General features: G+C 31.5%; 1 pseudogene; it reads left to right on the forward strand.

Moving 5' to 3' along the window:
- The first annotated feature begins 335 nt into the window (after nt 1–335).
- Nucleotides 336–2,574, forward strand: LOC149545729 (LOB domain-containing protein 12 pseudogene; annotated as a pseudogene).
- Nucleotides 2,575–9,751: the final 7,177 nt, after the last annotated feature.

Here is a 9,751-nt window from a genome sequence, read left to right on the forward strand (position 1 = left end):
TGCTCCAAGAAATTAGACGAAGTGTACTAAATTATATGTAATCTTAGAGGAGACAGAAAATAAATATAAAGATCAGGTCGCATTGCTTACTAGAGATATTTTGGCTAAATACGCTTCGTTAAGTTTCTTATGCCCTTCCTCAAAAGTTTCCAGAAGACTTGGAAAATAGATTACGTTTACTTTGTCTCAAATGTATTCAATACTTCCACGCGGATTCATCCAATGAGAAAAACGACGCGTTAGAAGAAACGAACACTGGAACGTCCCATTGTGTTTCCTTCTCAGAATTTTCCTCATCTAAATTATTACAACTTCATGTAAACTTCATTATAGGAAAGAGAATGATTGTATCCTGCGCTGCTTGTAGACTGCAACGCAAGAAATGTTCAGAAAAATGTATTCTGGCTCCTTGTTTTCCTCCAGATGATCCAGACAAATTCATAGTCGTGCAAAAAGTGTTTGGAGCCAATTATGTCATCAATCTCCTTCAAGTAAGTTTTATAGCCAATTATGTCATCAATCTCCTTCAAATAAGTTTTTATAGCCAATTATGTCATCAATCTCCTTCAAATAAGTTTTATTTAAAACAAAATAATGATTGTTCCTATGATAGATTTCAACAATCTCCCTCATTTCTATACTTCAACAATATTCTTTTTCAACAACGGATCGACTGGTTAAAACCATTCTCCCCCAACCTCTCTGGCGAGTAATCCTACCCCGCTTTAGACCCCAAGAAGCATCCTAGGCCCCTCGTGTCTACTATTATCCTAGTAACCCATCTTTAGAACCACCTCACACCCCCATAATATTTATGAAGGTAAAGACAAGACATCACTTGTTAATGGCTGCTCCCCTGTCATACTGATCCAGAAAGCTATTTTGTTTGCCTCAAAGGTAGCTGGTGAAGCTACCCATCCCATAGATCCCTTGGCTTCTAAAGAGTTCTTCTTGGTTAAAGGGACTATTGTTAATGTCCCTGATGTGATCTTAGAGAAAATAGCTAAAGAACTAGAACTTACTCTGTTTGGCCGCTTCTTTCTGTTCACACCTTCTATTAATCTACATAGAAAGTAGACTACTAAGTGGACTACCTCTAGGTCTTTGAAAGGAAGTGCCAAAATTAATGCACCGATTAATGGTATGTTTCTATTCTTGTTCTATAATAAGGAAGATATCACGTCTATTCTTTCTAATGACCCATTGTCCCTTTAATCTAATGCTAAAAATACTTTAGCAATATGCAAAGGAAGCCTAAATCAACCCAACGGTGGATCCTGGAGTGGAGTCCCCAGATTGGATTCACCTCCCTTGACTCCTTTTTGAATGTCGGAACAATGAAGTGTCAAGAGGTATTGAGGAATTGTCTGGTACTCTCTTATCGGTCGATAAGATTACTCAATCAAAGTGCAAACTCCTCTCTCCAAGAATTTGTGTTAGTATTAAGGTGAACAAGTAGTTGCTACTTGTGGTGATGTTGGAATCTAAACTGGGTTCCTTCATCCAACTGCTAGAGTATGAAAAAGGAAAGATGAGAACAATCATTATTTTGTTTTCTTCCCACAGTCTTTTCTCTAAAATTTGTTGTCTTCCCTATTTGTTTAGAATCACGCTTGATTATATCTATGCAAGCCTTGTATGTGCTAGTTAATAGCCACATTATTAATGTTTTGAAGGGATTTGATTAATGTTTTTTATCCAAGTTTGTTTCTTAGGAATTCCGTACTACCCGCTGTGTTCAAACGGTTCTGAGAAATCAGACTAGTGTTGCACATATGAGCTTACAGAGCTGGAGCCTAATATTCATTTTAAAAGGTTAAAATCTGTTAGGGTCACCGGGCTCTGGGCTTATATCACTTGTATCAGCCAAGGAAATTTCTGAAAATATCTTCACAATCCAGGAAAAATAAGTAAGAGACAACACCTATTGCAGCTAACATCCGCATGAAAAATTGAAAATAACACCAAATTTATGATCTTATGTACATAGGGTCATAAATCAATTTTATTTACTCAAAGATAAGACTATAATCATCAAATACTTAATATTTTTCAATTTTAAGCTTTTGCGAGAAGAATTATGATATAATAACCTTTACCATTGTACTATTCTAAATATTGTCGTAATTTTTTGGGGGGATTATTGTACATTGTTGACAATTACTTTGGTTTAGAGATTAAAAAAAATGTAAAATTTTCATGAGAGATGCTAAAATAGGAATATATCAATTCGACTGTGAAACTGATAAATTTTATATAATGCTTTAGGGTTTGGAGACTATGCAAAGAGCAGATGCAGTTAATAATTTGGTGTTGGAAGCAAGTGCAAGATTGAAGGACCCCATTCATGGAAGTGCTGGAGTAATCCAAGAATTACAAAACCGAATATCTGACTTAGAATCTCAGTTGGAAGTCAAGCAAAAAGTTCTCACAAATATGCATTAAAAGTTTGACATGCTTGTATTCCCCACGTACACTGGATCTCCTGATGTTCAAGATGCTCTAGATCACACTGGTACAGCTGAAGTTACTGTGTATGAGGAGTTGGATGCAGTATTGTGGGAGCCAATGTGAGGCTAAAGTGATGAAGTTGATTTATAATGTTATATATATAATACAATTATGATAACTTATTTTGTGTACATTTTCCCTTACAACTCTATGTAGCCTTTTATGATCTCCTTGATGTAATGAGAAAGTTTTATAGGAAAAATAAATAAGACAACGGCTATGCTGCATTTACTCGCCCTGAGTACAGAAATGTTACAAGTATTTGATAAAAATAAAAAATCATACCATTGCTTACGGAAGACATCGAAAATTGATGGAAATAATACAATAAAACTAGCATTTGCACTGAAACATCTTACATAACTCAGTAAAACAAAATTTTAGGCATGCCAAAATCCCACACTGTTATGCATCTTGACAATATATAGTTCTTGAGCATTGGACACATTGGTCAGCTCGAAAGGGGCACTCACCCAATGTCAGTTACAGCCATTAGTAATTGTGCAGGCATAGTCTCAGTTAAGCAGTCACAGTTTAGAATGTTAAAGATCTTTTTCTTGGGATTTGAATAAGGGTTTGTATCTTTCTACAATAAGAATCCATTGTTTAAATCAACTAAACCAAATTCATTTTACAATGAGACAAATATAACTACTGAAAGACCAAGAATAACAGCTTAGAATTTCATAAAGATGTCCCTCTTGAAATTTGAACAAGGGTTTCCCCAATAAGAACCTGAACCCCATTGCTTCAACCAGCCAAACTAAATTCCTTCAAATAAAGCCAAATATTATTAAAATATATTTCAGAAATTACGATACAATTTATTTCAAACTAAGCTGTAGAGAAAGACTTTAAAGACAAAGTAAGCTTGTTTTGCATCATCCTAAATACTATAATACAGTTGGCTGTTTTATTCTTTATTTACATTCCACAATATATTTCTGTCAACCTGCAAAACAGAACCTTGAAAACAGATAACACTTTGCTTGTTTTGGTAGTTATATTAGGAATTATTATTTATGGGAAATGCAAGAAAACTGCAATCATCTCTGGCTAATCTGAGCTATGCTACAGGTTTGGGAATTGAATAAAAGAGTAGCAACTACAAATTTATGGAATCCAAAATTTGAATTTTAAAATTGAGGGAAAAATTTATTCCTTCATTATTCTTTTTTATATGGATTGTTTCGATGGGTGAGACAAAGATAGATCCCATTGAGGGCTCGAATTTGATTAATCTAGATTGTCGGCTTCAGCAAAAATCATACTTGCGTTCCAATTGCTAACGTTTATCTTCTGAGCCTTTAGATGCACATAGAACTTTTACCAAAATAAACATCAAATTGTTATATCTAAAACCAAAATATTATTAATTGAATATATACACCTACAGTCCTTCAGAGCTCAAACAACTTCATGTGTGATTTGTTTTTTCGCAATTTGTAATTTTTTTAAGTGAATTCGTCATGTGTGATTTAGAGTCCTTCCGAGTTGACTTGGAGTACACAACTGTATGATCATAATGTTTGTCTCTGACTCTTATGATTTCCATGATGGCAGAGAAGATCCCTAGGCTTCAAAAAGGAGGAGTGCCCTCCTGGGATTAGATGATAAAGCATTTACAAGGCATGTTTTATTATAGCTACAACAATAGCGTCCATTAATGAAAATGGCTACGCATTTTGTCCTATCAAGTGGATAAATAGGACACATATGAAACAACTCCAATGATAGTAGTAAGGAAAGGATAACACTTAAAGGAAAAGAAAATAATTGAAAAAAAGAAAATGAGCTCCCTCTGATACTTGGGGCACACAGAATAAAACATGGAAAATATTTCTTTTATCGTCAAAACTAAACCCCAATTCCCTTCTACCTATAAAGCAAGTTTCAAACAACAATCTTTCCAAATAAGCTCATATGTCTACTACAATGCATACTACAATTCCCTCTGACGTGCAATGCATACTACAATTGGGATCTATGGAAAGTACCCAAACGAAGTAGAACTTCAGAAATTTGAACTTTGAAAACATTGATGTAACTTCCAGAGAAGATGGAATTTGATGAGAGTATTCTGAAAGGAATGTTTCGGAATCACCGTGAGATGCCTTAGATATAAAAGTTCTCATCATACACACTTTTACCCTAAACAAACATTTTTGGAAGATGGTGAACAGTGCAGGGAACGCTTTTTGTGAGAGGATTTACTTATGCACTAATTCAAAAATGCTTATTATGTACAAGCTCTGTAACGACAAACTGTGTCTTCACTATACGCTCTATGGTTCTATTTCTGATGAAGAAGCTTTGGGGGTATTTTTTTAGGCATTAGTTTAAATTCTTTAGATTTTAGTAAAAATTATTTTAGAAGTTTTGAAGAGAAATTAATAAGTTTTGAGATTTAGTAGATGTTTAGAGATTCTAGCAACTTTTTTTGAGGTTTTAACAATTTTATTAGATTTTTTATTTCTTAAACTTAGGTAATTTTTGAGATGGTCCTAAGTTGTATGTTATTAGTTTAGAAGCTTGTTAATAAGAAAATAGTGAGATTTTATAGAGAATTTTGAAGCAGATATAAAGATTTATTAATTAAAATTGTAAGAGGTAAGAGCAATAATACTGATTTTTTCTATTAATCTCATTTCTTGAATTCTTTGTATTTTTATCTTTTATTATTACCTTAAATGTTAATCTTGAATTAGTTGTATTGAAGATGACTAGGATAGGATGAGGAAGAGGGGGCCTCACCTAGATGTATAGAGATATGCAAAATTACTAGAGATAAGTAGTAGAGCTTGTAAACATGATAGGAAATCAAGGAATGATGGGAAATAATTATGAAGAAGGAAAAAAATAGAGAGGCCTAGATGAACAACAAATTAGGAAGAGAAAAAATAGTTGGGGCATTTGACATTTAAAGACATGATACTCTTCCCATTGCAAGGGAGAAATGATAATGTCCAATTTGACACTTCTAATTATGCAAGTATTGTCAATCTAGAAGGGTTGATAGACTAGCTAAATAGTATAGATACATTCTTTTTGTTGAAGCATACAACCTAACAAAAAATGTTAAACTTGCATGCATCAAGTTGAAGAGTCATGAAACAATATGATAGGATCATTTACAAAAATAAAGAACTCACAATGGAAAAGATAATATAAGAAAGTAAAACAAGATGAAGAAGAAGTTGAGGATTATTTTTCTTCTAGACTATGCACAAATCCATTTTTAAAGATTTTGAAATTTGGAATATATATATATATATTGATTGTGCAAGATTATACAAATGTATTTTATACAATGACAATCTACAAAAATAATCAAGAAACTAATAAAAAAAATCTACTAGGTATATAAGTAGCCTAAATTTGTATATTGAAGATGAATTTAGTATGCATAAGGTTAGTAGTGTGAAAGAGGCATACCAATTGACTCTTGAAGAAGTAGATAAATAAAGAATGAAATATTTTTAATGAATACAACTATAAGAGGAAATATATTAATTTTTCCTTTGCAAGGTCATTTAAATTATAATATGGGAGAATCATCTCAAGGAGTAAATAAATGACATGATTCCAAACGTGATATGTAACACATCATTGGGTATTAGAGGGGAATAGGTTACAATGGTAGTAGAGGATGATAAAGTCTACAATATACTTTCCTTTTTCAAATTGTGTAAAAGAAGTCCATAGGGCATTTGAATCCTTAAATGATAATAATAAAGAAAAAATTCAAGGAAGATCACCTAGGCTAAACTTGGCTCTAGTTCAAAATGCAAAAAAAAAAATTGGATCTTATATTTCACCAAATAGAGGAGAATGTCTCTTGATGAGAAGAATAATAACGGTAATCTAAGATTGATTATAGTCCAAGAGAAGGATAAACTATAGCTAAATTTTTTGACAACTTGTGATTTTGGACTAATATATTCCAAACTAGATGTTCTCCTAAAAAAAAGGTATATCAAGTTATTATTGATCATGGTGGTAGCTATGAAAATATTGTTTCTAGAGATATGGTTAATTAATTGAAATTGTGATGTAAAAAGCATCGTTACCCTTATTGTATTACACAGTTTAAAAAGAAAAGTGAGGTCACAATTTATAGGAAATGCTTTATCAAGTTGTCCACTAAAAATACTTATAAGGATAAAGTATGGTTTGATGTCATTTCAATGCATGAATGCTATGTTTTATTAGCAAGGGAATGAAAATATGATATAAATATAATGCATGTTAGAGAGAAAAATACATATATACTTTTTGAAAGGATAGTCCTAAAGTGACCCTATTACATTGTAAGCTTGAAGATGAAGTTTGAAAAAAAAAATCTTGCAATGAACCTATCAAAGAGAACATAGAAATATGTTTTTATTTTGCACTAATGATGAAACTAGAAGGAATCAAAGAAATACATGTACATGCAAAAGAAGTTGAGTACCATATGGAGGGTATAAAACTTATACAAAATCAAATTAAAAATGAGAATGTGGATGAGCATGTTGTAGGTATAAAGGAAAAAGAGGTAATGATTGGTTTTTGTGAGTTTTTCTTCAAGATAAAATAGAAATAGAAGTGGAGGTAGGAATAAATTCAATTGTAAAAGATGAAAAGCATGAGAAAGAACTACATTTGAAATTATGGATTTTATGTAAAAAAGCAAGAATGTAATTGTAAAAATTTAAATAAGAAGATAGTTTTCATTTTGAAAATCAATACAAAAGATATTTCTTAGAGTGAGGAAGATTAGATTTAGACAAGAACCTAGTAATAAAAATTATAACCTTTAGGAATCATATTGTCTTCAACTAGAAGAGAATGATGCACAGCTATTGGTTGTTTTTTAAGGATTCTTTTAAATTATTAAATACTTTAATATTTTTTAGAAGTTATCAAAATAAATTTGGAATTTGGATATTTAGAAACTTTTGGATATCGTAGTGTTTTTTTTTTAAATATTTTTTGAAGTTTTAATGATTATTTTAGTTTTTCCTAATAGGATATTACACTTTTTTATTTTTAAAGTTATTAGTAATTTTCTAAGAATATCTCATCTCTAATTTAATTATTTTACAAGGTTTTAGATTAAGGTAAAAATAGGTTTTAAGGGGACATGAAACACAAGTTCAAGTTACATAAGATAAAAATTAAAGAACAAAAATAAAGACTTTGGTGGATAGAGATAACACCTTCTAAACATCAAATAAAAAAAAAAACACCATACCAACAACCAAAAAACACTAAAAAATAGGATGAAAAATATAGAGAACCTAGAAAAGATCCTTAGGATCTTTAGCATCTTCAATCATGGTCACTTTAGGGTCTTCCTCTGAATCTTCATGGTTCTTGATGTAGGAGTAGTCTTCTGGTTGTACCTAGCCCTCATTCTCTTACCTATACCCTCGATCATTTCCTTATCTTTCTTGTTTTTGTTCAAATCAACATTAAGCTCTATTCCATCGAGGTTAACTTTTCCTTTACAGATCATCACTTTAAGAATAGAAGCATTCATCCTATCATCTCTATTCTTAATGATGCTATTGATCCTTTCCTCAAATACCTTGAAATGAATTTTTATATCATCAAAATCCCCTTCTATATTCCTACTTATTTCACTCCCCCTTACAAGATCTTCTCCAAGATGCTCACCTAATTTATAGGAGTGTGTACCTCATTGAAGTTCTAGGGGATATAGTGAGATAATAGTGATATTTTACAAGGGTGATAATTAGAAAATAATGAGATTTTAGGAAACATTCTAAAGAAGATATAAGGATTTATTAATTTTAACTATAAGAAGGATGGATGAATTTTTTTTAAAAGAAATTATTAATCATATTTCGTGAGTTTTTGCATTTGTATTTTTTACTATTTTATAAATTAGAGGTGAATTGGTTCTAGTGAACTTCGCTAGAATGAAGATGAATATTAAAGAAGAAGAGAAAGAAGAGGCCTTATCAAGATGTAAATAGATGTGAAAAATTGAATGAAAAAAGTAATAGATCTTGTAGACATGATAAATTAAATAAAGGAATAAGGGAAAAAATTTATAAAATAGGAGGAAAATAGAGAGTCCTAGATCAACATAAAAATTACTAAGTTGAAGAAAAGTTAGAGCATTTGGCCTTTGAATAAAAAATATGAGAGCATTAGATGGGACACTTGATAATGATTGAATTAAAACTGAAATTTTTATTTATGTAGGTAGTCTCAAACAAGAGGACTTAATAAATTTGTTAAATACTAAGGATGAATTAACTTGGCGTAAGCCTATCATCAAAAAATTTAGTGGTTAAGTTTCAAACTCCAAGTTAGAGGGTCATGCAATCAAAATCTATCTACAATGCAAGATTATCTACATGTGTTTTATAATTGTTCAATTTATGTAACTCATTGAGGAAACATTGAGAAAATAAATACTAGTGGTATAAGTGGCCTAAAATTTTCTATTAAGTATGAATTTAACATGAATAAAATGAGTTACATACATAAGAGTTGTATGGATTGAATTTTTTTTTTTTTTTTAAAATGGATGGGAAAAGTATTTGAATATCTTTTGCAAGGTTATTTGAATTAAAATTGAAAGGATATTCATCTCAAGGAGTAGTAGAATTAGATGATACCCAATATTGCATGAAAAATTAATAATGAGGAAGAGGTTTGGGAGGGGTTGATGTTATAATGGTTCTAGAGAATGAAAAACCCCACAAAATCCTTTTCATTATTTTAATGGTGGAGAAGAAGGGCATTGGGTGTTTGAATGCTCAAATTACAATAGGAAAGGAAATTACATCAAGGAGAATAACCTAGGATAAGCTTGAATCTACCTAATAATGAAGAGAAATTTAAAATGGAATTTAGATTTCACCAAATTTTATATCCTTAGAGAGGTTTTGGTCCAAAGGGAAACTTGGGTCAAAGGTGATATCACCCTAAAGGGAGACTGAACAAGAAGGCTATATATCAACCCAAAGGCTATCATAGACAAAAATAAAACTCTTCCTAAACAAAATCTTGGCCTAAAGGAAATCTCAAACCAAAGGGAATCTTGAGCCAAAGGAAAACTTAGGCTAAAGTTGATTTCAGCTAGAAGAGAAACTTGATCCAAAGGGAAACTCGACCCAAAGACAATCTTAGCCTAAAGAGGATGTCATCCTGAAGGCAACCTCAACTTGTAGAGAAACTCCACCATGAGTAAATATCTAATGAAGTGGGGTTCTATTGTAGA

The sequence above is a fragment of the Cupressus sempervirens genome, chromosome 7 (genome assembly GCF_028749045.1).
Source record: "Cupressus sempervirens isolate cs-2001-9-10 chromosome 7, ASM2874904v1, whole genome shotgun sequence".
NCBI lineage: Eukaryota > Viridiplantae > Streptophyta > Pinopsida > Cupressales > Cupressaceae > Cupressus > Cupressus sempervirens.